The sequence below is a fragment of the Camelus ferus genome, chromosome 1 (assembly GCF_009834535.1).
Source record: "Camelus ferus isolate YT-003-E chromosome 1, BCGSAC_Cfer_1.0, whole genome shotgun sequence".
In the NCBI taxonomy this organism is placed as follows: Eukaryota; Metazoa; Chordata; class Mammalia; order Artiodactyla; family Camelidae; genus Camelus; species Camelus ferus.
In genome coordinates this window covers 102,299,184-102,324,706 of record NC_045696.1, presented here as the reverse complement: position 1 = coordinate 102,324,706, position 25,523 = coordinate 102,299,184, and the positions used below count along the sequence as shown (strand labels likewise).

Here is a 25,523-nt window from a genome sequence, read left to right as displayed (position 1 = left end):
TTTTATTCCTCTGTTCTTCCTTTATTACTTTATTTGTATTAAATGGATATTATCTTTGTATCATTTTAATTCCTCTAATAACTTTTAAAATATATATATATATTTTTAGTATTTTCTTAGTGGTTGTTCTGGGGATTACAATGTACATCTTAACTGATCAGACTACTTCAGATTTATATTAAATTAACTCCAGTGAGATATAGAACATTTGTTCCACTCTATTCCCACTCTTTTGTATTATTAATACAATATACATCATATCCATGTATGTTACAAACCCAAAAATATAGTGTTATAATTGGCACTTTATATAATCTTATATTAAAATTATAAATATAAGATTAGATAAGATTGATAAATTAAGTGTATTATAAATTATAAATTAATCTTACATAAAATTATAATTTATGAATCTTTACATGTCTTTTTAAGAAACTAAGGAGAATACAGAAAAATATATTTACAAAGTTTTTATTGTAATCTTCTTATTTACTATTTCTGGTACTCTTCATTTCCTCCTGTGGACTTGAGTTGCCATCTTATGTCACTTCCTTGGTCACTAAATGTAGTATCCTTCCCTCCTTTGTTCTTTGCATTATTGTTGTCAAATACATATCTCTATATGCTATAGAACACACAATTCAATTTTATAGATATTGTTTTATTGTGTTGTCTTTTAATAAGTTAAGAGAAGAAAGGAGAAGAAATACTATCCTCTATAGCTAATACATAATTTCCTCTGCCAGCATTTTTTGTTTTTCATATGGATTAAATTATGGTCTAGTGTTACTTCCTTTCAGCGTGAAGAATTTCTTTAGTATTTTTTTGTAAGTCAGGTCTGCTGGCTACAAATTCTCTTAGTCTTTATTTATCTTGGAATGTCTTTATGTCTTCCTCACTTTTGAAGCTAACTTTGCTAGATATAGTGTTCTTGGCTAACAGTTTTTTCCTTGAAGCACTTTAAATATGTTATCCACTAACATTTGGACTCTATTGTTTCTGATAAGAAATGAGCTGTTAATGTCATTGGGATTCTCGTCTATGTGATGAATGATTTTTCTCTGTTGTTTTCAAGATTTTCTCTTTGTCTTTGATTTTCAACATTTTGACTGTGATATCTTTAGATATGTTTTTTTTTTTGTTGTTGTTGTTTTCTTTTTGGAGTTTATTAAACTTAAATGTGTAGATTAATGTTTTTCATCATATCTGGGATGTTTTCAGCCATTATTTCTTTGAATATCTTTTCTGTCCCTTTCTTCCCTCTCCTTCTGGTATACTCACATGTTTGTGTGCTTAATAATGTCTCAGAGGATCTATTCATTTTTCCTTTTTATTTTTTTCTTAGTTCTTAAGATTGTATAATTTCTAATGCTCTATCTTCAAGTTTGCTACCTCTTTCTTTTTCCAGCTCAAATCTATGGTTAAGCCCCTGTAGTGAATTTTCCACTTCATCTATTATACTCTGCAACTTCAGAATTTCCATTTTAATATAATTTCTGTCTCCTTATTGATATTCTCTATTTGATGAGTCTCAGTCATCATATCCTCCTTTAATTTTTTAAACATGGTTTCAGTTAGGTGTTTCAACTTATTTATAATAGTGGCTTTGATATCTTTGTCTCCTTTCCCTGGACCCCCTCAAATGCAGTTTTTACTGTTTACTTGCTGTTTTCCTGTACAAGGGTCACAATATCCTGTTTCTTCCCATATTTCATAATATGTTGTCAAAAACTGGACATTATAGATATATATTGTACCAATTCTGAATTCTGATTAGCTCTCTCCCTTTCCCAGGGCATGATAATGTTGCTATTTTCTTAATTTGTTTGTTTAGTGGATTGCCTGGACAAATTATGTAAAGTCTATTTCCATTTTGGAAGTCCTGCTCAACTGATGTTTTACAAGCTTAGTTTATCTTAAACAACAGTATCTATGAAATCATGGTTTGATATGCTAGCTATATATTTAAATATCCATTTACGCTAGTATACTATCAGCATCCATTGGATCTAAATTTAGTTTTTGAGTTTATTTTTGAGTAGTTCTATTTGTAAGTGTTGCTATATCATGACCTTCTTCTTCTTTCTTATGTCTTCCAAAGGACAAAGGTAAATCTAACATATTAAAAAAATAAAATAATACTATTTTTTTCTTGAAATTACCACATATGTCCACTGGACACCTTTAAAAATCTAAGATATATTATAAAATTTTAGTGATCTTATTTTGCCTGTATCTTGAAAAATTTTGCTATTTTATCATCCTAGAAATTATGTCCTCATCACTTATTATTTCAAATGATGCTAAAAAACTACTGAATTAATAAGAAAACAAGAATACTGATGGGATCATTTAGATACAATAGTGAAATGAGTCATCATTATGTTATCATCCTTCAGTTATCTTATGTTGCCTAATATATTGCATCACCTGTCAAAAAGGTGTAAAAGACAGGAGGTACTCTCTTTATAGACATAGTCTGCTTGTAGCTTTCACTGGACGCAACTGAGAATTCAGAATTTTTTTCATTTCTCACCCATAATGACAAAAAGAATAAAATTTACAACAGAAGATATTTCACAATTATTAGACAGATGAGAAGACAAATGCAAAGAGACAGCAAAACTCTATTCTCTAAGGATGATGGTCAAACTGTATTAGCAAAATCTTAGACCATAATTTTTCAGATAACAATATCCTAGATGAATTGTTTTAAACTTAAGAATCCATGAGTTTATGAATTATGATGAATATAATTCTAAGAGCACAAAGGAGATGTGGTATTCTCATCCATTGAGTCACTGAACAGGAAGAACTTCCTCATGCACTATTTCATAACAAGAACTTGGGTTATCCCATGTTTCTAAAAGGACATATCCCTTATTTGTTTATACTTTATGATGCTTTTGTGCCAAAATTATTTGATATGATTTGTAAGTAGACAAATGCTGAATCAGATATGTATACAAAGATGAGTGGAAGAAAATTAAAACAATTCAATAGACATTATTCTAACTGCTATTTGTAAATCTAAAATGGAAATATTTTGTAATGTGAAATTAGAAATATGGCCTCTTCAACAAAATTATAATAAATCAAAATTATTAAAAAAACTTGAAGTTTTCCATTTTCATGATGAAAGTACAAAAAGAAGATCCTTAAGTAATTATAAGCTAGAACCTCTTAGCGATGCATTTGAAATCTGGAATATGTTTTTGGTACATGCATGACAGTTGACAAGCAATTAATTGAACTCAGAGGATGTTACTTAGTTCAGATTTCTCTCTCTCTTTTATGTATCTAAAGAGAGAAAGAGAGAGAGAAAAATATATAATAAAAACTGTGTTTGTGTTCTTACTGAATTTTTGAATTAAGGTGTTTTTCATTAGCTGTTTATTCTTGCAAAAATTATTTGTAAAATGTTTTACAGAAACAGACTCATAGACATAGAATACAAACTTGTGATTGCCAAAGGGGCGGAGGGTGGGAAGGGACAGACTGGGATCTTAAAATGCAGAATAGATAAACAAGATTATACTGTATATAGTACAGGGAAATATATACAAGATCTTGTGTTAACTCATAGCAAAAAAAAAAATGTGACAAAGAATATATATATGTTTATGTATAACTGAAAAATTGTGCACTACACTAGAATTTGACACAACATTGTAAAATGACTATCACTCAATAAAAAATGTTAAAAAATTATTTGTAAAATGTTTTAAAATTTAAAAAACAAAAGCACATTGGCTCTAGATGGTAAATAACAATGAGTATTTTCCCTGTTATAATAGGGGTTAAACATACACGTACAACTTAAAATATTTTAAGTTAATCACTGTACCTCCTATAATACTCTTGCATTCATATGTATCACACTTTAGACACAGGATGTGCTAGAATGCCTAATGGTTCTGGAACCAGGATGACCCAGGTTTGAATTTTGGCCCCATTCCTTTCAGCTGTGAAACCACGGACAAGAAACATCCTTTCTATGAATACTAGTTTATTTGTCTATAAAAAGAAGATGATAGAACCTACTCTGCAGAGTTAACATCACACTCAGAGATGAAGATAAGGCACCCAATGTATTTACTAGGAAACATCAGGTGCTCAATAAATAAATAAATGCTTAATTCTCCCTTCTTTCCTTTTTGGTATTAATAATCTTTGTTGAGGAGAATGCATGACTAGATTAAGACTAATGGAAAAAAAGGCTTGGCTCAAAAGAAACATTAAAAATAGAGAAATGGCATCGTGTGTGTGTGTGTGTGTGTGTGTGTGTGTGTGTGTTTAATATGCTTACTCATCATCTAAGGATCTTGTTAGGATGAAAAGTCTGTTTTAGGAGGTCCCTTAGATAGCTTGGGCTGCTATTACAAAATACCATAGACTGGGTAGCTTAAACTTCAGACATCTATTTCCTACAGTTTTGGAGGCTGGAATGTCTAAGATGAAAGTACTAGCTGATTTGGTTACTAGGGAGCTCTCTCCTCCTGGATTGCAGATAGGTGCTTTCTCACTATATGCTCACATAACCTCTTCTTTGTGTGTGTGCAAGAAAGAAAGAGCATGAGTTCTCTAGTGTCTTTTCTTATAAGGACACTAATTCTATTGGACCAGGGCCCCATCCTTATAATCTCATTTAACCTTAATTACCTCCTACTAGGCCTTATCTCCAAATACAGTCACATTGGGAGTTAAAGCCTCAACATATGAATTTGGGAAGGTGACACAATTCAGTCCATAGCTGTAGGTGTGTGTGGGGCCTGAGATTCTGCATTTCTAACAAGCTCTCAGGTGATGTGGATGCTGCTGGCCTTTGGACCACATTTTGAGTATCAGGGAACTAAAGTCAAAGGTCCCAGGTCCTGCTGCTTTAGGACAGAGAGGGGGTGCTCAATGATAATGGAATGACACAGCTAATCATATTAATAAGGCTTGTTCAGGAATGATGCTGATGAGAATAACAGCACTGCACCTTATTTTATACATAAGATATCATCAAAGAAAGTATAAAGACATGACCAGATTACCACAGTAGCAGTCAATTCTTTAACAAATGACTCTAAGTGGAACTTCCTTAAACAGTATCTTTCAGATACCTGGACCTCTTCTAAGACATGTGAAATTCGCCAGATGACATGCTTCATGCTTTCAAATCTAAAAGTCTATTTCCAAACACCCCTTCTCTGGAACAGTATAAAAAGTTCATTTTCAGCTGATGCAAAGAGACAAAACCATAGCACCATATGAGAAAAATAATCTTAGCACACAGAGGGGAAAGAATACTCTACCTGAATCTCCAAATATGTACTACCTTAAGGGATGTACAACTTCAAAAAAGATGAAGAATCAGGCCATTTTGCCATCATTTAATTTGGGACTGTTGATAAGCATCATCAGCCAGGAGAAAGGAGGACTGACTTTACAAAACGGCTTTACAAGTAAGAGGAAAAGAAAGAGAAAAGAGAATGCCTGCCCAGTTGTATTTTGACAATTTCCTACAAATGAGGCAAGTTAATACTGGGCTCAGGAATACCATTTTTCTCTAGTGATATGTCAGTGGTTCTCAGAACTACTTTCAATTTCTGTGCCTTTACTTTCCTTGAGTATGAATTGGGCTCATTTGGATGTGAGGTCAGGCCACTGTGCTCTCTGATGGTATTACCTCAAAGAAAAACTTTAGAGGCTTCAACTGTAAATAGTGTGATGTCCTGTTATTTCTTTTGACTGAAAAGTTGTAGGCATAAAAATAGTTACCCAATCTTCAATGGCTTTAACTTGGGAGAACACTTTCTGGGACACTGCACAGACCAACCTGTAAGTATCTCTAAGAGTAGAATAGTAGGTTAGCCTCTCAGTCCTTTGTCGCACAGCCTCAAAGAAAGCACCAGAAAGTTTGATCAAAATTAGCTGCCAATATTCAAAGTTCCCACTTCATTCACAGTTTAAACCTTCTCACCAAGACTAAGTCAACATGGCACAAATCAGTGGTAAAGAAGTAAGCAAATATACTTTGCCTGAAACTATCTTTCTGCATCAAAGGGAAAATCAAGCTGGCCTAAGGAGAGGCACAGAATAGAAGAGTCTTTCCAGGATGCTTCACCGCCTGGCTCTTTTTCTTCCCCAGGCAAATATTATCATTGACCTGCTGCTTTTCTAGAAGCTATGCAGGAAGACTGACTTGGATGGAATCCAGAATGTTTGTTACCAGATTTGTTTGAAAGAGTTATCTGCATATTAAGAGATCTTGACCAGCGATTCTTTTCTTTGATTCCCAAAATCTAGAGTTCTCAGTGATGTGTGGCTGGGGTTCTGGGCTGCAGGGGCAGGAGGGAAGGACAAAGAAAACATAAACTGAGCTGTATTTAACAGTCATTGAGCTACAACTGTGACGTTGTGTTTAATTACTTTAGGAACAAGTCTCTTGAGAAGCTCACTTGTTCCCTAAGTAGGGCGTTTGAGTTGGATAATGAGGCTGGATTGAGGAAACGCTGACCTCGCTTGCTTCTCTCTGCCCCTGCCCTCCATTCTCAATCTCCGAGGACACTCCCTCTGAACTGTAGCAGAGGAGAGGGCTGGAGAGGACAGAGTTTTCTCTCTCATTCTGGAGCTTCGCTGGACATTCCTGGGATCAGCCTATATTAAACATATATATATATAGCTTGTTTGCCACCTTGATATGCCAACTGCAGACCTGGACTGGTGACACAGGAGTCTGGGTGAACAGGGGCATATTCAGATCTGTAATGAGTACAGCGCCTCATAAAGTGCCTTGCCCATCTCAGGCACCTCAAACTGTATATATTTGAAATTGAACTTCATGTCTTCCCTCCCAAGCTTATTCTTCCTTCTCCATTTTGTCTTACTAATAGTATCACCTTCACCTAATTATCCAGTCTCCAACTATCACTCCTCGTTGACTCCTTTTACCTCCAATTTTCTGCTTTCAGATGCCAGGATCATTTCACTTCCAGAACAGCTTCTCAATCCAGCTGTTCTTTTCGATCCTGCTGCTTTGGTATTTCTGGCCTTTATCAATTTGCTTCAGAATTATTTCCACTCTTATCCTGGGGCATTTTTGTCAGAATTGTCTTTTTTTTTTTGTACTTTATTATTCCTTTTCTAATTTCTGAAGTTGAATAGATAAATTTCATTTATTTCCAGTTTCTTTACCTTCCTTTTAATTTTTCTAATAAACATACTAAAAGCATTCAAAGCTTTACATTTTCCTCTGAATACAGTTTTAGCTGTGTCTTACACTGTTTAGTATGAAATGTTTTCTTTTTTGTTACTCTCTAGATAATATCAAATTTTAGCTAGGACTTGTCTATTATGTCAAAGAATATTTCTTAATTTGCAAGTAATTACACTTGTTTTGGGTAATCATTTGTTTTGATTTACAACACAGTAGACCCTTGAACAACGTAGTTTGAACTGCGCAGGTCCACTTCTATGCAGATTTTTTTTCAGTAGTAAATACTACAGTATTGTACATTCCACATTTGTTGGAATCCCTGATGCAGAATTGTGTATATGGAGGAAACTTGAATATGGTGGGCAAACTATAAGTTATATGGAGATTTTCAACTGTACTGAGGGTTGGTGCCCTAACCCTCATGTTGTTTAAGGGTCATCTGTAACTAGAGAATGGGGCCAATGACATTGCCTTCTTTTCTCTTTCAAATGAATGATACTTAGGCTAGATAAGATTTTAGGATCATAATGGTCCTTTTTTTTAATATTTCATTTTTGATTTTAATGTTTTTATTAATGGTCCTCCTTTCTCTATATAGATGCTATTTCAGTGTTCTTTAGATTCTAATACTTCAGATGATGAGTAAGTCACATGTTCTTTCTATCAGAAGGTTTTCTCTCTATCTTTGAAATGTAGAAATTTCACTACAGTATGTCTCAGCTTTTTATTGTTGTTGTTTTCCTGTCTTAATTCATCTTCTCTAAGACTCAGTGGAGCTTTTAATATGAAGGACCAAGTATTTCTTCAGTAGGAAATCTTTCCTTCTCTTATTTGCTTATTGCTTTTCATGCACTTGTTCCTTTGTGTCCTCTGGTGTTCCCATTGTTAACATGGCGGGTCCTCTGGGTGTGTCTTCTCAGGCTCTTTTCTTATTCCATGTACTTTCTACTTTAGGGACTAGTTCTCTCTGTCTTGAGATATTTCTTAAACTTGATCTCTCAGAGCACAAATTCTATTCTCAGCAGTGAACATTCATTTTTTTTCAGTTTGTCTACTGAACTTTTAAGATTCAGAAATATCATTCTTGTTTCCAGAAAGCCTTTTCTGTGCTCTAATTATATCTTGTTCTAATTACTTTTATTAATGTCTCCTCTTTCTCTCTTCCATTAGCCCCACTATAAACGAAGTCGCCAGCTCTACTTGCTCAGCCTAGTCTCTCTCCCTCTGGCCATGGACTCCGCTTAAGTAGGTTGTAATTTTTCATTACCTGCTGATTTTGTGTGCTCCCTCAATACCTGTTTTGATCAGCCTGTTGGGGAATTCTAGCAGTGATGGCAGAGCGGGGGGCATGGCAGTGCCCATTTTTGTGGGCTGTGGACACCAAGCAAGCAAACTGTTACCTTCTGCTGAGGTTCTGATCGAATCTTCTCTCAACAGAACAGACGAGACCATTTCAGCCCAACAGGGAAGTCCTATGTAGGTCCAGGAGAGTGAGTACAAGTTGATGACCTCTTTGAATTCCACACCTGTAGTCAGGATAGATGTAGTCCCCCACTAAGGGGACAGGCAGACATCTGCCAGATGGGATTTTCAGAGAGTCACAGAATCCAAGGTCTTCACTTTAAGGCTCCTGTGCTGCTGTTGGTCCCCAGGTCTTGTTGGCTGCCATGGAACCAAGAGTCCCCATCATGCTCTCTCCTTGATGTGTCCTGTGGGCCCTGACTCTAATCTCACTTTTATTGACTCTAGAGAAGGGCTTGAAAAGAACAGGGGACAAGGACCATACTTTCTCTCTGGCAGACACCTTCTCAGATTCCAAGTTATTCTCCTAAAATGTAGGTGTGATAATCCCAATATGCTCAACTGGGTCCCCATCTTCTAGAGCGCAATGTCCAAACTCTGGGTCCTTCGAGCTGAACCCTCCATAGGTTGGATGCACTGAACCCTATGCTTTCTGTCACACCTGACTCATCAGTTTCTCCAGATCCATGCAGTGTATTTTCCCTTCCATGTCAGCGAACACTTTCCTTTATCTAGAAGTTCCACCACTTGCCCTATCTCTGACTTTCGGCATCCTCCTCATTCTCTGATTCAGACACCACCTTTTACAGAGAGCCTCAGTTAGCATCTATTCCTCTGTCCTCAGTGCCTCTATCGCTCCTAGTTGTCTCAGCGGCAACACTTAATACAACCAGTGTTTTCTTAAATGACCTGTGCACCTCTTTCCCTCTCCACCCCAGACCCTAAATAATATGAAGTGAGGTTCCAGGTCTATTTTATATTATCTCTTCACACAGTGTCTTCCATAAAATGGATGCCCAATATTTGTAATGTTGAATTGACAATGGAAAACAATTAAACTGGACATTGGCGGCCCCACCCTGAGCTTTTCTTACTCTAGGTGGGAGATGAAGTCACGAAAAGCTGCTGGAGTTGAACAGAGGAACTGATGTCCTCAGCGTCAGCTTGCAGACTTTCACCTTCAGAAAAGGCTTCTGTATCCCACGGGAAGGATGTCCTATTATTTTCTCCAACCCCGTGGAGGTGTTATTGTACAGAGATGTGGAGTAACAGCATTTGGGGTCAGTCATGGTCACTGAGTTTCCTGCAGAACCTCTCCTCAGTGGCCTGATAGTGTGCAGGTTGGTAAAACAGAAGATGGCCAGCTCAAGCAACATCCATCCCAGACCAGAAGTCTGTGCTTTTCAGAAGACCTGTTATGTGTGAGTCATTAAAAAGATAAGCTCTGAGGAGGAAATATCATTGACATTTCAAGAAGTTTGACAAGATGCATCATGTTAAGAAGTAGAAAGATTGGTCCAGCATGGTGCAGTCCTACAGAATGCACAAGAAGAACTGGGAGGGGCCTTTTCAAAGGCAACTCATTGTAATGAAGCAAGACTCACTCTGCTCACACCTGATTACAGACTCCCACCTAGTAGAGAGAAGCTGGGCCCAGGGCAGCGGACTGGGACCTACTGTGCAGAGTTGTTGTGTGGGAGGAGGGGAGGCTGTGGAGGGAAGGATGAGCCACTACTTTCTAGAGAATTCTTCACCTGTCACCAGACCTCTGTGCGACTTGAAAATGAGCAAAGATAATGCTATTGGATAAGCAATAGCCTAAGCCGGGCTTGTCTAACCATTTTTCTGCTTGGGGCCCCTTGAAGTAGCTGTTCTCATGGCGTCATTTTCTTGCTCTTGCTCTGAAAGCCATGTTGAAGGTACTCAAGTGCAGAGACCTGTATCATCAGCTGAGTGAGCGTGTGCATGTGTGTGTGTTTATTGTAAAGAGGTATTAGCAGCAGCAATTCCTGGAAAGGAGCCTACTGCCCCCTTTAAGAATCCCATTAAGCATGCTGTCACTCTAAATGGACCATTTAAAGGCAAGGACCAGTGCCTCACCCCAGGCCAGACACAGAGCAGGCTCTCGAAAAACGTGCTGAAAGCAGAACAGTCAGTATTCGGTGGAAAGATAGAAACTCAGTCTGTTCATTTCCTTCTTTTTGGCCTTCACCCCATTTGATTATATAATTGCATTCCAAATCTTCCTTTCCTCTTCACACCTCCTCCAAGACTATATGTGTATAGATGTGTGTGTTTGTATGTGTACATGTGTTTAATGTGTATGTGTGTATGTGCTTATGTGGGCCCAGTTTTACATGCCTTTATGTATGTGTGTGTATCTGTATACATGTCTATGTGTATGTCAGTATATTTTTGTGTGGGAGTGTGTGTGTAAATCTATACATATGTGTGTATGTGTATATATTTGTGTATATATATATCTGCATGTGGATGTATATGTGTTGGTATGTGTATATATGTGTGTATGCACACATTTACTATGTATAATTTAAATATACATTTTATAAATTAAAAAATCAGATACCCACAACAGCTTAATGATCAAGCCATTTCTTCATAAAAGCTAGATTGAAAAGAGTCTAAATGCCATCTTGCTTGGGTTTTTTTCCTGACTCTTATAGCACTGCTGTAGGAGGAAGGGGAAAGGGTAAAGAAGAGACAGTCATTTTAGTGGAAGGGGTAGAGGAGAACATTTTGAGATGCTGGTACTAGCCCTCCACTCTAAAGGGAGACATTGATGGTATAGGAAAGAAGGAGAGGGGAGCTGAGGGATGGAAGATCTGAGACGTGAGTGAGGGTAGACTTCAGAGTTCAGGGGAGAACGCCTTAGATAGAAGAGGCAAGTCTTCTACTGGGTTAGGAGGCTCTTTCCAAGCTGGGCCACCCTGTTTCACTGCTCCTGGGGCAGTAGAACCTGTGGCAGAAGGCTCTGGAATACTCCTTGTTATGCAATGAACTGTGTCCCCTCAAATTCATATGTTGAATCCCAACTCCCAATGTATTTGGAGATAAAGCTTTCAGGAGGTGATTAAGTTTAAATAAGGATGTATGGGTGAGGCCCTAATCCCACAGGATTAGTGGCGTTATAGGAAGAGGAAAAGCTGTTTGGTGCCTTGTGAATAAACACTCTCTTAACTGCGAACGCTCTGAATCTCAGGGTGTAGGCTTGCTGCCTGTTAGACAAAACAGACCTGGTTCAGTGACAATGTGTTCTGAAAAAAAAAAGGGGAATAAAATAAGCAATACAGGATGCACAGAACGCATCTGTGACCCTACAACCCAGAAAGAACCACTTAGGACTCCTGCATTGCACAGCTCTGGGGCTGCCATTCACACAGAAAACAACACGAGTCATGCAACATGGTGGTCTTAACCTCTATTCATATTTTTGTGAATATCTTCCAAATACATCTATCCTTCAAATTGAATAGATGGCACATACTGTCTTAGAAACTGCCTTTTTTCACTGAAAGATATAATCATGAATACTTTGTTTTTAATGTTTCTAATCAACCATCTTGTTTTTAATCACAGCACAGTGGTCCGTTTTGTGGATTTATTATAATTTAAGAAGTCCTATATTATTTGATAATTTGGATACGTAGTTTGGAACACATAAGTATTATGGTAAACAACGTAGCAGCTGTCAACCAAAAGAAGAGGAAGAGAGAGAAAGATCTCTCTCCCACTGCACACACTGAAGAAAGGCTCCGTGAGGACATAGAAGATGGCCATCTGCAAGGCAGGGAGAGGGCCCTCACTAGGAACTGAATCTGCTGGGACCTTGATCTTGAACTTCTCAGTCTCCAGAACTGTGAGAAATACATTTCTATTGTTTAGGCAACTCAGTTTCTGGGTATTTTGTTATGGCAGACTGAGCGGACTGAGACACTCCTCAAGGACTCTCATCAACCTGTGCAAGGGTAGCCTCCAAGGTCCAGAGGGACTCTAACTTTGATGAAAGCACATCTTTGCTTTATGTGATGGTCACAGAGGCTGGGACAATGGGAGACCCTCAGAGGAAGGAGCATCAGGGTTCTGCAGTCTTACCCTCCAGGGCAAGCAATTTCATTACATGCATTTCTTGTGGTCCCCATAACATTCTATCTGGTTAATTCCTACTCAATACCCCCAAGAAGGAAGCATACCCAACAGGAGGGTCTGCTCTGAGCACCAAAAGGTTGACATAAGAATTCATGATTTATTACCTCTTCTTCTCACAACTGCTACCCACACGTCATGGTGAGGCTGTACCGGTGTAAGAACTCAGTCTCTGGAGCCAGATGCCTGGGTTCATCACTTACTGGTGTTGTGACCTAGGGCAGGTTGCTTAACCTCTCTGTGCCTTTGTTTTCTCATCTGTAACGTGGGGATAATAATACCATCCACGTTGTAGGCTTATTGTGGAGAATCAAGAGAGTTAATATATGTAAAAAATCTTGGCATGTGGTAAATACTCAGCTTTGGCTCTTATTACCTGTGCTGCTCCTCTCCCTTGAGTTCATTAGCATGGACCCACGGCAGTTCTTGGAGCCGAAGCATGGGCAGCTCAGGCCTAGGCACCTGCTTCTAGAGGAAATGCTCTTGACTGTATCGGGAGGAGAAGACAGGAGCAAGTGAAGTTGCAGTGGCGGGTTTGGTAGTGGAGGGTGAGGGGGTGTGAGCCTGCTGGTTTATGTTTCCTCAGTAAAGCATGAAGCAAGGTCATCAGCTGATGGGGAGTGTGGAGGAGGGGCTGTGCGAGGCTTGCAAGGGATGGAGAAGGAATGAATTAGATGCCTAAGAGAGGGGGAAAATGAATTTTCTAGAGAAACCTAGCGAGCTTGCTGAGCAATATTGAGTGCCAATTTGAATCTTGAGATCATGAATTTAAAGTGAAAACAGAGGCTTGATTGTGTGCATTTCTTCCAACATCCAGCAGCCTGAGGTGCTGGAGGCAGAAGGCGCGGAGCTGCTTTCTGATCGATCGTCCTCATTTGCAGGGGTGCGTGTCCACTGTGCACTAAAATCTGCTTTTATACACAGCAAGTGTGCCAATTTTTTTTCATAACACATGATGTTAATGATGAAGGGAAATATATTAGAGTCTTCTCACCTTGTGCAACTTCATTTTCATTTCCTTGTCCCTTTCCCCTGAGACTACATGTGTAAATTACTAGTTTATGGTAATTTAATTTGTGGAATGCTTTGGACAAAGAACTCATTTTCTTAGTTTATGTGGCTTTAGGTACTACATTTTCTTTTTATTACCCTATCAGGGTTTTAATCTCTGCCCAAGCAACAAGGGCACAAGATGACAATGGGACTCATACTTATATAGCCCTTCCTATGTGCCAGGCACTGTTCTAAGCACCTTACGTATATGAACTCACTCATTTTTCACAACAATCCCAGTTTACAGGTAGGGCACAGGGAGCTTTAGTAACTTGCATGAGGTCACACAGCATTAGTAACTATCAGAGCCAGGATTCAACCCAGGCAGCCTTGCTTGGATTCCATGCTGTATACACTCTCCTTGCATCCCCTGAACTCAGTCTAGCTGGGGATCAAATGGACAGGGGAAGTACAACAAAGGACACAGGTAAACCTGCAGAGACACAAGACCTTATGAAAAACAAGCTACAGAAAGAAAAAGAACAGGTCGATGATGCTGAATTTATTTCATTCTCAGTGGGAGCCTTTTTAGTCCCTGAGCAGATACCAACACTTCTGGTTGTGTTAGAGAAATACTCTGGCAATAAGATGCCAAGAACTCTAGTCATTGTGCCCTTGAATTTCCCCAACATGGGGAATGGGGAGTGCTGAGAACTTGAGGTGATGTTCTGAGCTCATTGTTGGCAATTTTAATTTGTCACTTTGACCAAATGGAGCATGGTCAGAGTTCCACAAATCAACTGGACAGGGTCACATCCCAGGCATGTTTCTCATGACAAGTAATGTGACAGTGGGCTGAACAGAAGGTAGGTCTGGGGCCCCTTGCACATTGGATCCAATCTGGTCCCAGTCATTTCTTGGCTATGCAGCCTTGGGGAAGACATTTAAGTTTTCCAAACTACAGTTTTCTCATCTATGAAATGTACCTTCCTTGCAGGGATGTTGTAAAGATTAGCAATAAGTTTGTAAAGTTCTTGGTATAAGATACAGTCAATCATCCCAGGCAATGATTATCTATTATTACACAGAGTTAAACTGCTATGGTAAAAATTGTTTTAAATACATCCTTTATTGCTGGAGCAGTCATCTCTTCCTCCTTGTTCTATCGCACCTTGGGAATATTCAGAGAGGGTGAAAACACCACTTACTACACTCAATTGTTATTTATACAAGGTCATCTAAGTGAACCATACTTAAGAATTACATGATCATTTTAACTTGTGTTGGATTTTCTTTTACTGTTTATATAGGTATAATCATAGTTGTATTATTATTATTATTATTATTATTATTATTATTATTATTATTATTATTATCATCATCATCATTAATTTTTATTACTTAACATTGTGGTGAAGAGAAAGGTGAGGGAATAATTGTTTATTAATTGTTTCTATCTACCAGGCCCTATGCCAAGCAGTTTTGCATATATTTAAATATTACAACCACTTGGGAGCTTGGTGGTAGCATTATTTACATTTTAAAGATGAAGAAACAAGCCTCAGAGAAGAAGAGTCATTTTTTCAAGTTCACACAGCCAGTGAGTATCAGAGGCAGTCTGGCCCCAGGCCCTTTGCTCTGACCCCCTTGTGGCTTCCTGAAACAGGTATTATGGTCATAGTTATTTTACAGATGAAGAATGGCAAATCAGAGCAGTTAAGTGATTTGTTCAAGATCATACAGCTATTGAAGAGAAGGTCCAAGACTCAATCCCAATTTTCAGTCTAGTTTTCTTCCTCTCCCTTGAGCCCCAGTGGGGCAGACAATATAGTAGAATGGTTAAGAGCACAGGCTGTTAGGTTTCTCACTCTCAGAGAAGGGAGTAACAAATATGGAAGGGAAAAATAGGGGGAAGGTATAGCTCAGTGGTAGAGTATGTGTTCAGCATGCATGAGGTCCTGGGTTCAATCCCTAGTACTTCCATTAAAAAAATGAGTAAACCTAATTACCTCCCTCCCCCCAAAGATTAAATAATAATAATAAAATTTTAAAAAGATTATTTAAAAAGACAGGGTAAAACTAGAATGGTGTTAGACTAGAATTGAAGGTACTGGTGTGCACTCATATATAAAGGTGTATGTTTCCATGTGCAGATATAGAAATGAACCTAAATGTTAATCTCTCTTCACACACACACTCAGCTCCTAATTCTTTCCACCTAGAGGGCCAGCTTTGCAGCAGCAATGAGCATACCTAGCAACACATCTTGATTTCCAAATACCATTCTGAAGAAACCAGGAGTCCTTGGAGAAATGGTTGGTGCCAGAGCTGGAACAGGGAAGGTACAAGATAAGCCTGGAAGATGTTATTGTGCCAGTTAGCAAGGCAGTGCTCCAAAAATGCTGGGAAAATTCAAAAAGACAAAGCAGACAGGTTGAAGGGGCTCCCAATAGGCAAAGTGAGGACAACTGGAACAACAAAATAAATCACAGTAGTAATACATTATAATCCATTGAATAAATAGAAAAGCCTATGCTGATATTGGCAAATAAATGAATTTCTTGAAAGTTGATATGAACTGGAATATTTACATAGCTTCAAAATACCTCCCCACAAAGTACTTATTAATTATGGGGGGTAAAAAGAGTAACTTTACAGTGGAGAAACCAGGTTGACATCATCTTAATTAAATGATCAGAGTGAAGATTATGAGCAATGTGACAAGTCCAAATTCTGTGTCTCCTGATAGCACACAGTGAAGAGACTTCAGCATCATTTCTGTGATATCCCTGCTAAAGATGCAAAAACTGAATCTAGTCATGAGGAAATAGCAGATATTCCCAAAGGAAAGATCTCTACAAAAGATGTGGCCAGTAATCTTCAAAGGTATCAAGGTCATAAAGGTTAAAAGATTGAGATAACTATTCCAGATTAAATGAGACCAATGAAATCAGACAAATAAATGCAATACATGACTTTGAATTGCAGTCTTTTGCTTTAACAGCCATGAGTGGATGAACGGGTAAAATGTGAATGGGGTATGAGGAATGGATGGAAGCAATGTTTTAAATGTAAAATTCCTGATCCTGGTGGTTGTGCTTTGGTTGTGTAGCAGAATATCTATCTGGTTTACCGGAATTACATGCTAATGTATTTCAAAGTAAAGATGTATCAGGTGAACGACTTACTCTTAAATGGTTCAGGAAAAAAGGTCTTTGTGTTGTATTTGCAACTATTTTTAAACTGGATTTTTTTCAAGATAAAAAGTTTTCTCCCCCAGCAATAAAAATCTCAAAACAGAGACAACGATAAAAAAAGAAACACAGATGGTGCAGGCAGGGGTTCTAGTAAAGTGGTTAAAAACACTATTTAGGCTCTGGATTTGAATTCCGGCTTTGCCACTTACTAGCTGTGGGAACCTGGGGCTAAGTTATCTAGGACTTATTTTCTTGGTCTGTAAAATGGGGATAATAAAAGCACCAACATAGGTTCCTTGTGGATTTGTGATTGGCAACCATAAAGTACTTAATATCGTGAGATCTATAATCAGTGCTTAATGTCACTGGTTGTTTTTATTACACAGTAAGCAGTGACATGATTCTCTGTGATCCATTTCCCCTCAGGGCATATGCCAGGGGGAGAGATCTGGTGCACCCCGACTGACTTGTACAGCTAGAAATAGGATTAGCTAGCAAACATTTGCTATATGGTCAATCCTATTATTCAGGCAGATGGCTGTAGATTTCATAGACTGAGAAAGTTTAAAATAACACTGATATGTTTATCATCTTTGGATATACACTTTTTGATGTGGGGCCCAAAGGGGATTAGATTTTTTTTAAACTATATATAATCATCCTATCAGGTCAAAATACTGTGTTAGGAATAATGTAAGCATTAGTATGAAGAAAAAGTGATTATTACATTGACAAGATGTTTCTTACCCGATTTTAAAAATATACATGCAAGGTCTATTTTAAAGGATTAAAGTGTATCCACTACCAAGAGTGGCTAATTCAATTAAAAATGGAAATTAAAACACTGACATTAAAACAATGTTCTGATTGGAAAGGAAATGCAGATAGCAGTTTGATGTTGATTCTTTGAAATTATTCCTTTTCTGCCCTTTGGATACTTAATATCGAGCTGGAAAAATGCAATATGATGAGTCTGAGGGTGGGGAGTAAGGCTAATATTTTTCTAGTTATCTTTCAATACATATTTTGGGGGTCCATCTCTACTAATGAAATTCAGGTTTAAAAACGCTGAGTTCTTTTTCAGTTAGCTTTGGTTGACATGAGAGCAGATGGGCTCTGACAAAGCCTCTTTGCTCTCTCATTTGGCAGTCTTTTAAAATGTTACTTTAAAGCATTTTAGAAGTTCACAATGACCATTGCTAACATAAGCAAATGGGCTCCACCCTATCCTACAGAAAAGAGTGAAAACCTTCAACTGGGCTGAACATTGACCCCGGGATGCCCAGTTGGAATATACCCCTGCTTCAAATCAAAGAGCCACACTGGCTTTTTTTTTTTTCCTCTCAAAAGGCAGAGAATTTTTGATGTACCTTCGAGATTCCATTTATATCAGTGACATAATGGTGTCAGCTCTTTGAAGGAAGAAAGGAGAACAGGCAGCAACTGGTATTATATCGTTAAGTGCCCAAGAATCAATTACATCCTTGCTGAGACAAGAGGCAATTTTCCCATTTAAACTTCACAGATGTACGGACTGGCAAATTATTGTTGGGTTGTTGCTTCTTTTATTATAATTAACAATTAAAAAACACACGTTATAATGTAATTAGCTGTTTACTGGCTATTACTGGCTCAGGTCATAGCTGAGACTTTACTTTCAAGGATATGAACTCCTAAAGAAGTATTTTAATCAACCCTTTTATATTCAGTCACTAGTGTGGAACCATTTTGGCCCCTCACAATTAAGCCACTGGAAATTTTCAAGCTGATCTGAGTTTATAAGAAGCATCTTGTGGAAACCTATCAGTTTCCTTTCTTAAAACATCCAGCTCGGGGTTCACTGATTCTTCATTTCAGGGAAACATAGCAGCAATTTTCTTGCCCCTCCCCCAACCTTTTCACTCTTCATCATTCCTAAATAAATTCTTGTCTCTCAACGTAGACTTATATTCTTAATATTTTCCAAACACACATACACACGTAGAACAAATAAGAAGCTACCCATCAAGGTCAAGGTCAACTAGAAATTTTATGATTACTCTTAGGTGGACAACCTATTTGATGGAAGATAATAATTTAGATAATAAGCAATGCCATGTTGGAAAACGGCACTAGAAATGGAAATTAAGTGGAATGGTAGAAGACTGTTCATAATTAGAAGGGCTAACACTTACTGGGTGCTTATTATATGCCAAGCACTGTTTTAAGGATTGGTTATGCTGTCCACAATTTCACTCATTTAACCCTCACAACGACCCTCTGAGGTAGTTGCTACTATAATCCCCTGTTTATGAAAGAGCAAAGGGAGGGGCCGAGAGGCTGAGTAATGAGGCCAAGCCCACAGAACTTGCAGGTGGCAGAGCTGGGATTCACACCCAGGTAGCTGGCCCCAGAGCCCATGCTTACAGCCAAGACCATCTACTAGTATCTTCAGAACAGAACACGATGACTGGGTAAGCAAAGTAGAACCAATGTACGGGTTTTTGTTTGTTTGTTTTAAAATCCATAAACATGAAGTAAAAGAGGTTTGAGAAGCAACTTCTTCATATCCTGGTTGACAACCAACACGGACAAGTCCTGGGGAAGGTTCCATTTGATTACTGAGCACTTCAGGCTGAAGCATGAAGTAGGTTAAATGCCCAGAAAATATCCACAGAAATAATGGCAAAACCTACACTTGTGTGACACATTCAGGCACACAGGTTACTGGAGTCACCCAGGCCTCCTTATGTGGTCCCAGACTCTAAGAAAAGAAACCACCACATTTTCATGAAATTAAAATAATAACAATAACAATACTAATACTAATAATTATTATTATTATTTAGAAATTTAGGCTACTTTTTAGGTATTTAAAACAATTCTTGCATCAGGGCATCCTGTGTGGAGTAAATGGTCTCTAATAATTATCAAGTCAGGTACTTCTTGTCTGTACCCTATTTTTTTACAAAATGGGAGTTGAGGCAACTTACAATACAAAGTCAAGTAGTTGAACAAGGACAAATGATGTCTATGATAAAGGGGATGAGGTGGGGTCAGAAGTGGGTAGAAAATGGTGGTTTCAGAGAATTTAGGGCCTGACATAGTTACTGCACCTGAGCCCAGGACTTCGTGCTTCATTGGCACCAGGAACTGGTGCGACGTTGGTGAAATGTGTCTTGGCTTCTGATATTTCATCTTTTATCCTTGTTCCCTGCCCAGCTACTGGCACTTAATGCTGATGTTTCTCTCAGGCCTGTCTCCTAAGGCTCTTTCCCTCTAGGGTCTCTTAGCTGGCTGTCAGCTCATCTCTTTGAAGTCACAGCTTGGTATCAGCTTGAGACACTACCTCTCCCAAGAGAGTAGGAATAAATGAGAACACTTGGAAGACTTGAAAAGGTGCTACAGGGATTTATTGTTATTATTAATCAGACATTCAAAGCAGTAATATCTTTAAACTAGGGAACTGACTCCTGTGGTGTCTCAGGCAGCTAGGTAGGCTGTGAGGATGTTTGGATGACATTTGGGGTGAGGTGCCAACTTGGGACTCCCTAGCAAGACTGTGTGTAAAGCAGGCGTTGCCTTGCATTAGGAAGAGAGGAGAGGAGAAGGCAGGTAAAGGCAGACCCCCACTGAGTCTGTTTGCAAGAAGAGGAGTGGAGAAAGAGGCCTCTCCCTGCTGTCCTTCTAACCATGGTTAGGACAGTTCATCTTTACAAACACTTATGGAGTGCCTGTTGCGTGCCAGCAATGTGCTGGATGCCAGAGGTACCACAGTGACCCAGACATGGCCCTGCCCTTGACAAGTTGATGGTCTATCAGACGACACCAAGAGGCAGTTCCTCTCCATGGCTGTTCACACCCAGATACTCACTTTTAGAGGGAATCGGGCAGAAATCTGGGAGGAAGGGGGTGCACACCTGGCTGGAGATCACCCCTGCAGAGGGAGAGGCAGAGTGTGTGGGGTCCTGGTAGTCAGAGAGGGTGTAGGACGAAGTCAAGGCCAGAGTCACAATGTCCTGTGTTCATTAATTGGCTTTTCTGGCCATAGAGGGCATCTCCTCTAAATCTGTTGTTTTACAGATGAGGCAGCTGAAGCCCATGAGACATACTGATTCACTGGGCAGAGTGGCAGAGCTAGAAATAGAACCCAGATGCTCTGATGCCCTATTCATGCCACATTTAGGCCTAAGCCAGAGGGGCTTGGCAGCTATTTAAATGAGGACACACCTAGGGGAGGGGACATTTCAGTCTTATGAGTCATTTACACTTCAGGGTTAGTGACTTTGTCAGAGCCTGTAGGAGAAAAGATTTGGAAAGAGGGTGAAGAGAGATGAGCAGCAGGCTGGGGTGGGGAAGAGCCTGGTGGCAGCCACTGAAATCAAGTTCTGCAGACTCACAACGTGACTCAGTCCTGCACAGCCGCGGGTCCCTCACACGTGTGCCTTACTGCTCCGTTACTTAGGCTGACAGGACAGAAACCTCCTCTGACAAAAGAAAAATAAGCCCTGCAGTCTTTGAGAAATTCTGACTGTTATGTCCATTCATCCAACCCTCTTCTCCACAGAGAGACAGGTCCCAAAGGCAGCCCAGGGGCCCAGCCCACAGCTGAGTCAGTGATGCTTACAGATACGCAGGAAAGGCGGGACCCGGCAGCCCTGCCTGGCCCACCTGGGGCCCCGTGGGGGGGGGGGCAGGGCAATGACAGCCAAGGTGGGGACTGGGTGCTCCCAGGCAACTCTGCTTCCTCTGAACCCAAACCCTCTGAAGAGGTGGGGAGGCCATGCAGCTGCTTGTGGCCTTCTGGGAAAGCATCCTCTCACTTAGATCAGCTGCACTGAGAGCTTGTGGCAGCACTGTTGGTCGTGGCAACACTTGGTCCACCAGCCCCTCTGTCCAGCCACCTTCCAGGTAGGGATGGTCATGTGACCCCACTGGGCCAAAAATACGTAAGCAGAAGCTGTTGGATGGGGCTTCTAGGAGATCTGCTTTCCAGGTTAAATAAAGGAGGTGACAGATTCATGTGTTACACGTGCTCTCCCTACCCCTTTCTCCTTCCGAGAACATGGATCTGTGGCAGCCTTTTATGATCATGACAAGGATGGCAGAAAGAGCCTGAGTCACTATTGTCATCACCAATTTTCTGTACAAGCTCTGGACTGATCCTCAGATTTCTTAAGGGTGAGGCCAATACAACCCTATTTGTGTAAGTTACATAGTTGGGTATTTTCATGGTTTCATAACAAGAAACAATCCAGGGATTCAAGGCAATCTGATGCCACAAAACCTTTCCCATCTCACCTCCTGCCACAGTCTCTAAATCCCTTTCCTCCAAATGGAACATCACAGTCCTCCCCTGAGAAGTCCTCCCCTGACCTGGTTGCACGCCCTGCTCCACACTCAAGCCTTGTCGTACCAGCACCACAACACAGAAAACCACCTCTTATCTGTTGATTTGCTCAGATGCTTCCAGTTGCCTCCTAACTTGACTCCCAGCCTCCACCTTTGCCTCCCTACAGTGTATTCTCAGGACAGCAGACAAGAGGTCTCTTTAAAACACCAGTCAGATCAAATCCCTGTTCTTTGCAAAATCCTCCAGCGAAGCCTCATTTTTCCAAAGTAAAAGGCAAAGTCCTTGCAATAGGCTATAAGGCCCTGTATGACCTTCCTTCCCCTCTCCAACTTCACCTCCTACTATTCTCCTCCTCTCTAACCCTTCGCCCCTACTGGTCCATTGATGTTCCCCTAGAGTGTCAGGCACTCTCACCTACAAGTCTGCATAAGCAGGTCCCTCTGCTAAAATGCTCCCCCTCCTTGCCTTCTTTCAAGTCTTTGCTCAAAAGAGACCTTCTCATCAGGTTTACTTGGACCACCCTAATTCACATTGCCACCCAAAGCCATCCCCTACATTCAGCCCTCCACTCTCCCTTACCCTGTTCTATTTTCTTCTATTATCTCTCATTCACTACTAATATATTATAAAATTTACATATTTGTTATGCATATTGCTTATGGTTTATTCCCTCTTGCCAGAATGAAAGCTCCCTGAGGGAAGGCATTTTTGTCTTTTTGTTGTCGTTGTTGTTAGCTGATTTCTTTTAAGTGACCAGAATAGTGCTTTGTATATAAATATTTGTTGAGCATATGAATAAATTGATTCATGTAAGATCACTATGGCACTGAGGACCTACTATGTGCCAAACCCTCTGAGTCCTGGGGATGTGGTGGGAACAAGATATGATCCTGGACCGTGGAGAGTCTACAGCTAAGTGATTGCTGACCATCCCTGTTACGTGACTTGGACAAGTCTCACTAATAGGCAGAGGGTAGATTTATCACATAAAGGAAGGATAAGAACTGAAATATTAATTTCTGCAGGGCTACTTCATTACAGTCCCATCCATAATTCATACAGAAGGGGAAACAGATTGGGTCCAGGGTTTGAAGAACTTTACACAGAAAGCTGTTACTACAACGAGCAGGCTGACCAGGGTCGGAATTTGAAGGGCTTTTTCTCCCTGAGAATGCAGGCCAGCCGGCTGATCTTGCCCACATTTTATTCCAACAGAAGGCACTCTCACCTTTTTGACTATGGCTGAAAAAAAATCAGAATCCAAAACATGATGTTACTGGACCAACGGCATCAACCAGCTCCCTTGGGTATGAAGTTACAGCCATGGTAACTTTCTTTGAACTTAACAATGAAGGGGAGAATTTAAATAAAACCCTTAGGCCAGTATTCCTTTACATGAAAATCTAATTGGACTTGATCATAGGATTCAGTTTTGATAAGTTTGCTGTTGAGTTTTTGGAAGGTTGGACAGTTCCAGTAAAGGCTGCAAAGGTTTCCTCCCTTTACTCAAATGTGTAAGGGCAATAAAGCTTCTTTTTTGGTTTTTTTTTTTTTGGAGTTTGTGCCTTTTTTTTTTTTTAAAGAGATAGTCACTTGGTCTTTTTGTTTGTGGGGGGTTATAAAGCATAAGTATCATGGAGATTTATTTACTTTTATTAAAAAATATTGTGATGAATAATTTTTATTGTGTGTTTTGACTCTGCTTATCTCTTTGACGGAAAAGTACTTTATAACTGATAGGCATTTCAGCAGATCAAGGAGATTCATTACCCTGGCGGTTTTTCATTTTCAGATAGAAATGAGTAGAAATTATCCAATTTCTCTTTTTATAATAACGTCCAATACATTTAGTGTCCAATTTCACACTGCCCCTTGATTTATAGCATTTGCCAGATTAATCAAGATCTGCTGATATTATAAAAGGTTGCTGTCTCTTAACCCTATAAACCCCAAGAGGCAGGCATATCAAACAACACAAGGAATAAACCTGTTTGACTCTCAGACACACTCCAGAAAGCAATTCATCTGTATTCTGTCTACTCATGTATTTCTATCTTGTCCTACCCTGTCCCAAATCTTGAGGAAATGTGTAGATTCTTGGCAGCGGCAGGAGTCTCTCAGAAACCTCGATTAAACCCCCTGAAAAGCAGAGTAAGTAGGGAGGTGCATACCAAGCCTTTAGAGTTTCAATGGGTTGGAAGTTTGATCACCCATATTTTCCTTATCTTTGCACATCAAGTTTTCATCTAGGTGCCTTCCAGCCTGTGCCTCACTAGAGGGTGATGTGCTACCAAGGGCCTTTGGATCAGGATCTCCTGGCTATGCCACTTACTGGCTGTGTGACTTTGAAGAAGTCAATTAAACTCTCTGGGCTTCATTTCCTTATCTTTAAAATGGGCACAATAACAAAAGTCAAATATATGACACATAGTAGCACTGCATTCTGATACCTGCCTTCTCCTCCCCAACACACACACACACTTAGTTTCTCCTAATTTACACAGTGTTTCAAGTTTGCTTCAAGTTTCAGCATCTTTGTCAATGCAGCCTTTATCATGAACTACAGTGTGTGATGCTATGTTGATATGTGGATGCCGTTCTATCTCTGCAAATATATTGAGAATATTTGAGAATGGTGATTAGGTGTTAAATTGTGTTTCTTTGATTTCCTACATCATATAACTGCTTTATGGATATTTAGTGACTATTGACTTAAAAAAAAAGGAGGAGGCAGACAAGAAAAAGAAAGAGAAGTCTTACAGGTTATCTTTTTGGCTTATTTGGAAATCCTATGTTTAGTTTTCATTATGCTGGCATCTCCTGCCGTTCCTCTGCACTGAAGTTCTCATGGAAGAATATCCTGTAATTTTCCTCTCGAGCCTCTGCATTGTGCTATAATTTTCCTTTCCTGTGTCCTACTGCCACTACAAACCACCTTGGCCTTCTCTTGCTGGCCCCATACAATCTGAGGGCACAGGTTAACAGAAAATTCCTTATTTCTTGGGAATCTGCTGATTCTGTGTCTGAAATGCCCCCTGTGCCTGCCCCTTCTCCCCATCCCCACAACTACTCCCCTGGGTCAGGTATTCCTCTTATCTCATTTAAATTCAGTCCCACAAATGTCCATCTCTCCCCACCTGCCCCATAACCTCTGCTGCTGGACTAATTTGACTTGGGGAGAGCCCCCAACATCTCAGTACCTCTGAAGATGGAATCAAATCTCTCAGTCTGGTCCCCAGCACCCTGCATGACCTCTCCACACCCAGCTCTTTCAGCCTCACCTCCATCTCTTCATGCCTCCCAGGCTTCATGCTAACCAAGCTCATGTGAT

The 25,523-nt window shown here is 39.7% G+C and overlaps 1 protein-coding gene across 6 annotated transcripts in view; it reads right to left on the bottom strand.

The window, feature by feature from the left end:
- Window positions 1-25,523, bottom strand: part of SLC9A9 (solute carrier family 9 member A9) — a 607,055-nt gene that overhangs the window by 119,146 nt on the left and 462,386 nt on the right. The window lies entirely within an intron of this gene.